Genomic DNA, 8,721 nt, shown 5'->3' on the forward strand with positions numbered 1-8,721 from the left:
CACTGAGGACTCCCATCCCACAACTTGCTGCCTAATACCAACCAAACATTTCCCACCTCTTCTACTGCAATCCAACAACAACCCACTCGCCTACTCAAGTTCCAACAAAGACCTGTTTGAAAACAGCTGTATAAGTTCATTTCCAAATAGCACCTCCTCCAAAAGTTTCACTCAATGTCTGTTATAAAACAAAGAATAACGCCTGACTGAGAAGAACGTCAAACTCAGAAACGTAGAAAGGTGCCTACCATGGACAAAAACTTATCCATAATCCCTTCCCACTATAAGAGGGAATAGTATAATCTGTGCTGGACGGAACGGAGGCCCATTGTTTGGCAACAAAACTGAACGGCTCCTGGCAGTCTCTCCTCATTCAACCAGGTACAGCCTGCCCCACGGCTTGAGACTCCCCCAGGGAATGCGCAGCTAGCTTGATCCCCTAGAATTGCCGGTTTTCTCCCTTGACCTGCGCGGGACGGGAACTGAGGCAACATCAGATCCTGCGGCAACAACGCTGAAGGGATCCGGGAACTCTCTCCTCACTCAACCAGAATAGTAACAGTGAAGGTGAAGGACTAAAGCACACTGGTCACAATGGTAAAGCAACGCAAAAGCCCACCAAACTTTCTTATTGAAGAGGCTAGCCCAGAAGACACCAACAGTATTGTAGTATTAGACAACCTCTCTGACAAGGAATTCAGAAGGGAGCTACTTATGATGCTTAGGGAATTAAAAGAAACAATGGAAAGCAATGCCAATAAAAGACAAGAGGATTTGAAGGCAGAAATGAGAAAAATGCAATCGGAAATATCGGACCTGAAAACCATGGTAGGCGAATTGAAAACCTCAGTGGAAGGCCTCAGAAGCAGAGTAACAGCTGCTGAGAACAGAATCAGTGAGCTTGAAGTTGAAGTTCAGAGACTCGCCAGAAAAGAGCAGAAAATGGAAAAGAGACTCACAGTTCGGGAACAGATGGCAAGAGAAGATCGTGATGAAGCCAAGAGGGGTAACATAAGAATTATTGGCGTCCCAGAGGGACAGGAAGAAAACCCTGATGAAGAAGAAACTGTCAAAGACATCATTGCTACAACATTTCCAGAGCTGAAGAAAACTTGTGACCACATTCAGGAGGCCCGAAGGGTACCAGCTAGAAGAAATCCGAACAAAAATACCCCAAGACACATCCTGATCAAAATGACCAAAACTTTAGACAGAGACAAAATTCTGAAAGCAGCAAGATCGAAGAAAGAAATCTCTTACAAAGGAGCATCCTTAAAATTCACAGCTGATTTTTCTGATGAAACCCTCAGGGCCCGAAAACAGTGGTGGGACATAGTGAGAAAACTCAATGAAATAAATGCCTCTCCAAAAATACTTTACCCAGCGAGACTCTCATTCATAATAGAAGGAACAACACACAGTTTCACAGACAAACAACAGCTCAGGAACTTCATAGACTCAAGACCATGGTTACAAGTACAACTAAATGGGCTACTTTAAGACAGGACAGGCCCCTCAAATACACCTAATTTCAACAGAACAATGGGACAAAATCCCATAACAATAATCTCTCTCAATGTCAATGGGCTAAACGCACCAATTAAAAGACACAGAGTGGCTGGATGGATTAGAAAATTGAACCCAACATTCTGCTGCCTGCAAGAAACACACCTTAATAGTCAAAGCAAACACAGACTCAGAGTCAAAGGCTGGAAAACAATCCTACAGGCAAACAGCTCCCATAAAAAAGCTGGGGTAGCCACCTTAATATCAGACCACGACTATGCGTTAATCCAGGCAATCATTTCTGCCCAGAGGGGAAAGGGTGTTGCTCCCTTCCGCCCTCCTCCCTCTGGAAAGAAAGATGGCGGCCACATGGGAGCCTTGTGGACAGCAGGTATGAGCCGGGGGTGTGGGGGCGACAAAAACCTCATGGGAAGGGGGGCGTTCCGGTCCGTCCTTCACGTCCTACCGAGGTCACCAGTCACCCCCCACGAGCGGCTCTCCAGCACAGCCACGGCCCCAGAAGCACAAGGACTTAATGCAGAACCCAGCAGCTTGGAGCAGAAAAGTGAACGGACTATGCATTGATCCAGGCCATCAAGTCTGCCGGAGGGGAAAGGGTGTTGCCCCATTCGCCCTCTCCTCTCTGGAAAGAAAGATGGCGGCCACATGGGAGCCTTGTGGACAGCAGGTATGAGCCGGGGGAGTGGGGGCGACTAAAACCTCATGGGTCGGGGGGCGTTCCGGTCCGTCCTTCACGCCCTACCGAGGCCACCAGTTGCCCCCCACGAGCGGCTCTCCAGCACGGCCATGGCCCCAGAAGCACAAGGACTTAATGCAGAACCCAGCAGCTTGGAGCAGAAAAGTGAATGGACTATGCGTTGATCCAGCCCATCAAGTCTGCCGGAGGGGAAAGGGTGTTGCCCCATTCGCCCTCTCCTCTCTGGAAAGAAAGATGGCGGCCACATGGGAACCTTGTGGACAGCAGGTATGGGCCGGGAGTGTGGGGGCGACTAGAACCTCATGGGAAGGGGGGCGTTTCGCCCCGCCCTTCATGCCCTACCGAGGCCACCAGTTGCCCCCCACGAGCGGCTCTCCAGCACGGCCACGACTCCAGAACACAGAAACCAATTTCTTAACTATCTGACTTTCAGTAGAAATACTTCCAGGGTCAATAAGTAAAATAGCAGAAATCCAAAACCAACATTTAATTCTTGAACCCAGCTGGAGAAAGCAAATCACTTCACAATGCTTTTTCAGCATGTCTGATTTGGGGGGGGGGGGGTAAACTCTAAATAATAGTGGTGAATCTTTTATTGAAACAATCTAATCAAAGCGGATAGAGTGTTAACTAGAATTCATCTGCCTCACAGGGACGGGGAGGGGTGGGGGGTGGGGTTTTATTGGGGTTCTTCATGGGAAAAAATAAGTATTGGTAAAGGGAAATGTGTTTGATATTTGCATGACTGAGACATAAACCTGAAAGCTTTGTAACCTTTCCCACAGTGATTCAATAAATAAAAAAAAAAAAAAAAAAAAAAAAAAAAAAAAAATATCAGACCACATCGATTTCAGAGTGAAGAAGTTCATAAGAGACAGTGAAGGCCATTTCTTAGTGATCAAAGGATCTGTACAACAGGAAGAACTTACAATAATAAATGTATATGCACCTAATGAGAGACCAGCAAAGTACTTAAAACAACTACTCATAGATTTGGAAAAAGACATCAATAGCAACACAATACTAGTGGGAGACTTCAACACTGCTTTGTCACCTCTGGATCGATCAACCAGACTCAAACTTAGCAAGGACATACTTAATCTGAGGGAAACAATGGAAGAAAGGGACTTAGTAGATATATACAGGACACTTCATCCTCAAAAGGCTGAATACACATTCTTCTCAAGCATACATGGAACATTCTCCAAGATAGACCACATGCTGAGCAACAAAACATACCTCCATAAAATTAAGAAGATAGAGATTGTATCAACAATCTTCTCAGACCACAATGCGCTTAAATTAGAAGTAAATCACACACAAAAACAGAAAAGTAAATCAAACACCTGGAAATTAAACAGTGCGCTATTGAACAACGAGTGGCTTAGAATGGAAATCAAAGAGGAAATCAAAAGATTCCTAGAAACGAATGAAAATGAGGACACGAGTTACCAAAACTTATGGGACACAGCAAAATCTGTCTTAAGAGGAAAGTTTATAGCTCTACAAGCATTCCTTAGAAAGGAGGAGTGAGCCCACATAAATAAACTAACCTCACAGCTTAAGAGCTTGGAGAAGGACCAACAAAAGGAGCACAACCCGAACAGGAGGAAGGAAATAATAAAACTCAGAGCAGAGATTAACGAGATGGAAACCCAAAAAACAATCCGAAAGATCAATGAAACCAAGAGCTGGTTCTTTGAGAAAATTAACAAGATCGATAAGCCTCTAGCAAAACTCACAAAGAAGGGGAGAGAGAAAACCCTAATAAACCGAATCAGAAATGAAAAACGGGTCATCACAACAGAAACTAAAGAAATTCAAAGGATCCTCAGGGAGTACTTTGAGAAGCTTTATGCCACGGAACATCAAAACCTCGAGGAAATGGATAAATTCCTAGACTCCTACAGACTCCCAAGGCTGAACCAAGAAGACCTGGAATACCTGAACAGACCTATCACCATCAAGGAAATTGAAATGGTAATAAAAAGTCTCCCCAAGCACAAAAGCCCTGGCCCGGATGGATTCACTAGTGAATTCTTCCAAATCTTTAAAGAAGACTTACTCCCAATCCTCTTTAAGCTTTTCCACGAAATTGAAATATCAAAAACACTTCCGAATAGTTTCTACGAAGCGAATATCACACTGATACCAAAAGCAGACAGAGATACCACAAAGAAAGAGAATTACAGGCCGATATCCCTGATGAACACAGATGCAAAGATCCTCAACAAACTACTAGCAAATAGAATCCAACTACTCATCAAAAAGATCATACACCATGACCAAGTAGGATTCATCCCAGGGATGCAAGGATGGTTTAACATTCGGAAATCAATCAACATAATCCACCATATCAACAAAAGAAAAGATAAAAAGCATATGATCATATCAATAGATGCAGAGAAAGCATTTGACAAGGTCCAGCACCCCTTTATGATGAAAACCCTAGCCAAAATGGGTATAGAGGGGACTTTCCTCAACATAGTTAAAGCCATCTACCACAAGCCTACAGCAAGCATCATCCTCAATGGGGAAAAACTGAGAGCCTTCCCTCTAAGATCAGGGACGAGACAAGGATGCCCACTCTCTCCACTGCTGTTCAATATAGTACTGGAAGTACTTGCAATAGCGATTAGGCAAGAAAAAGATATTAAGGGCATTCAGGTAGGAAAAGAAGAAATCAAGCTCTCACTATTCGCAGATGATATGTTACTATACTTAGAGAATCCAATAACCTCCACCAAAAAACTCCTAGAAACAATAGACTCGTATAGTAAAGTTGCAGGCTATAAAATCAATACCCAAAAGTCCATGGCTTTCCTATACGCAAACAGTGAGAGAGAAGAAAGCAACATGAAAAAAACAATCCCGTTCACAATTGTGCCCCAGAAAATCAAGTACCTAGGAATCAGCTTAACTAAGGAAGTAAAGGACCTGTACAAAGAAAACTACAAAACGCTACTTCAGGAAATAAAAGAGGACATGAGGAAATGGAAAGATATCCCCTGCTCATGGGTCGGGAGACTTAACATTGTCAAAATGGCAATACTACCGAAAGCATTGTATAAATTCAATGCAATCCCTATAAGGATACCCATGACATTCTTCAAAGAAATGGAGCAAACACTCCTGAAATTTATATGGAACAATAAGCCCCCACGAATAGCTAAAGCAATTCTTGGGAAAAAGAAAATGGGAGGAATCAACCTCCCTAACTTCAAACTGTACTACAAAGCAGTAATAATTAAAACAGCGTGGTACTGGAACAAAAGCAGAACTGCAGACCAATGGAACAGGGTTGAATACACTGTCATCTCCCCTCAATCATATGATCATCTAATCTTTGATAAAGGTGCAAGAAATGTGAAGTGGAGTAAGGAAAGCCTCTTTAACAAATTGTGCTGGCATCACTGGACGGCTACATGCAAAAAAATGGGCTCAGAACTCTGCCTAACACCATGTACAAAAATAAGATCAAAATGGATTAAAGAACTCAACATCAGACCAGACACCATAAGGTACATTGAAGACAAAGTTGGCAAAACCCTCCATGACATTGAGGCTAATGGTACTTTCAAAGATGCCACGCCACTGGCCGAGCAAGTGAAAACAGAGATAGATAAATGGGACTATCTTAAACTAAGAAGCGTCTGCACCTCCAAAGAAACAGTGACCAAAATACAAAGACAGTCTACAGAATGGGAAAGGATATTCACCGAATACACTTCTGACAAGGGGTTGATAACAAGGATATACAAAATACTGGTGGAACTCCACAGGAAGAAAACATCCAACCCCATCAAAAAATGGGGCAATGAAATGAACAGAAACTTTCTCAAAGAAGAAATCCGAATGGCAAAAAAGCACATGAGAAAATGCTCTACATCATTAATCATCAGGGAGATGCAGATCAAAACCACAATGAGATACCATCTCACACCTCAGAGACTGGCCCACATTCAAAAGAACAAAAGCAACCGATGCTGGCGCGGATGTGGCGAGAAAGGGACACTCCTTCACTGTTGGTGGGAATGTCGACTGGTTCAGCCCTTCTGGAAAACAGTATGGACGATTCTCAAAAAATTAGAAATTGAGCTCCCATTTGACCCAGCGATACCACTCCTGGGAATATACCCCAGAGAGGCAAAAATGTGTAGTCGAAGTGTCATCTTCACTTGTTTGTTCATTGCAGGACTCTTTACAATAGCCAGAAACTGGAAGAAACCTGAGTGCCCAAGAACAGATGACTGGTTAAAGAAACTTTGGTACATCTACACAATGGAGTACTATGTAGCTCTTAGAAAAGATGAAGTCATGAAATTTACATACAAGTGGTACAATATGGAAAGTATCATGCTAAGCGAAATGAGTCAGAAAGAGAGGGATAGACATGAAAAATTGCACTCATCTGGGGGATATAAAGCAACAAAATATGAGATCAATACCTAAGAATAGCTGAGATCAACACCAGGAGGATTACTCCATAGCTTAGAGACCAGCCGGATATTCTAGGGAAAAGGGCAGTTCAGATAGAGAAGGGAACACCAAATAAAAGGTGTTTGGAGGATCCTCCCAGGAGGGGAAATGCATGTTGAAATTAGACTATGGACTGAACATGATTGCCACTCAATGCCTCTTTTGCAGACCACAACACCCAAAAGGAGAGAGAGAACAAAGGGGAATGCCCTGCCACAGAGGCAGGGTGGGAGGGGGGGTGGGGGGAAATGGGCACTGGTGGAGGGATGGGTATTTGATCATTGTATGACCGAAACTCAAGCACAAAGATTTGTAAATCTACAACTGTACCTCATGGTGCTTCACTTAAAAAAAAAAGAAACAAGAGGAGGAGCAGCACTGAGCCCAATGGGTTCAAATCTGCTACTGATTCCTGTGTGTCCTTAGGACCTTACCTAACTTCCTGAAGCTTGGTTTTCTTCGTCCACAGTCAACATCGTCCTTTTAGGGAGGTTATGAGAAGATCAGGGTGAGGGAAAGGATGTGGGGTCCTCTCTCCCTTGCTTGCCCTGGAGTCCTCTTCTGGCGGTTGGGATTAGGATCCAGACTTTCCGTGCAGCTCAGCTCCTGACTCTGTGGTGGAGTAATGAGTGCACAGGCTCCCAGATAATGAATCTGAAAGTAAAACTCACTACTCTTGAGTCAGTGAAGATAAATCGACCACACAAGGTCCAATATCCAGTTCGCAGAACTTCAGTCTTTCCTCCTTCTCACCAGTTAGAAGAGTATTTTCATATCCCACGTTTCAGATTTTTCTGCACAGCCCACCTGTGAGTCAGGAAGAAGTGGCAATTTACTACAATATGGACAATACAATTGACACCTCAACATTTTAACATCCATTGAGTTGGTGTCCACGTCAGAGAATGAGATAAACACACAGTCTTGGGATCGGGAGTTCCCTAGCCCTGGGAGGCGCGGAGAGACCAGATAGACACAATTCCTGCAGGAGTAAAAACGGGGTTTATTTAGGCCAGCATGCTGGGGCTCCATAGCATACCCCAGAGTGGGCAGTGGCTGAGAGCCCCGAGCTTCTTCAAAGGGGATCTTATATAGGCCTTCACTGGCCGTTACAGCAAGGCCCGCACATTTCATAGCCAATAGATTTGTAACAACATATACTTTCTTAACCAATCCATTTAAAAGTACCTCACTCCTTAGCCTATAGATTCAAAGATCAGCATTTACGTACATCGATTGTCAGCACAAGCAAGGTTATAGCTGGAATCATTAAGCCTTGGGTAATCTCCCTTGACCATCCACATTTTGAGTTACCCAAGTCTGCAGGGTGCTTTAGTGAGACAATACACTCCAGGAAAGGGCAATTTCCCCCAACCACTGCATCCTGAGTTATCCTTTACCCAAGTCTGCAGGATGCTTTACTGAGACAATACATTTCAGGTACAGTAAATACACCTGAATCCTGTCACACTTGGTTTAGAAAGAAGTTATGCCTGTTCACTTTCCAAGTCCCCTCTCCCCCAGGTGCAAAGCAGCCAAGCAGTTTTACAGAAAGCAATGTTGCAAGTTAGCTGAAGCAAGCAAAAATTTGATGCCCTAATATGGATTCTTTCACACCCAAGACATTTGCAGAGTTCCCATCACCCAAGACATCTGCAGGATTCTTTATTGGAACAATACATTCCAGGAACAGTGAATACGCCTGAACCCTGTTACACTTGGTTTCCCAAGGAGTTACGTCCTGTTTTGCTCACATTCACAAGAAGTTACATCCTGTTTCAAAGCAGTCGAGCAGTTTTACAGAAAGCAATGTTGCAAGTTAGCTGAAGCATGCAAAAACTTAATGCCCTAATATGGATTCTTTCAACATCATATTCAATCAATGGTTTTGCCTGACCTACGTCACTGTTGTTCCAAAATTCCAAATGGGATCAGACCACCATCTCCTTCGTGCAAAATTCTACTTCACGAAGCTTGGAGAAAGGGCTGCAAAGTTTAAGAAGAAAACTCCCAGAACA

The 8,721-nt window shown here is 43.6% G+C and overlaps 1 protein-coding gene across 1 annotated transcript in view; it reads right to left on the minus strand.

The window, feature by feature from the left end:
- LOC130044808 (apolipoprotein L3-like) overlaps nucleotides 1-7,194 on the minus strand; it is a 55,726-nt gene extending 48,532 nt beyond the window's left edge. The window contains exon 1 of the mRNA XM_056137457.1: nucleotides 7,138-7,194. The gene's annotated coding sequence lies outside the window, so the exon portion shown is untranslated. The remainder of the gene's footprint in view (nucleotides 1-7,137) is intronic.
- Nucleotides 7,195-8,721: the final 1,527 nt, after the last annotated feature.

The sequence above is a fragment of the Sorex fumeus genome, unplaced genomic scaffold (assembly GCF_029834395.1).
Source record: "Sorex fumeus unplaced genomic scaffold, SorFum_2.1 ptg000125l, whole genome shotgun sequence".
In the NCBI taxonomy this organism is placed as follows: domain Eukaryota; kingdom Metazoa; phylum Chordata; class Mammalia; order Eulipotyphla; family Soricidae; genus Sorex; species Sorex fumeus.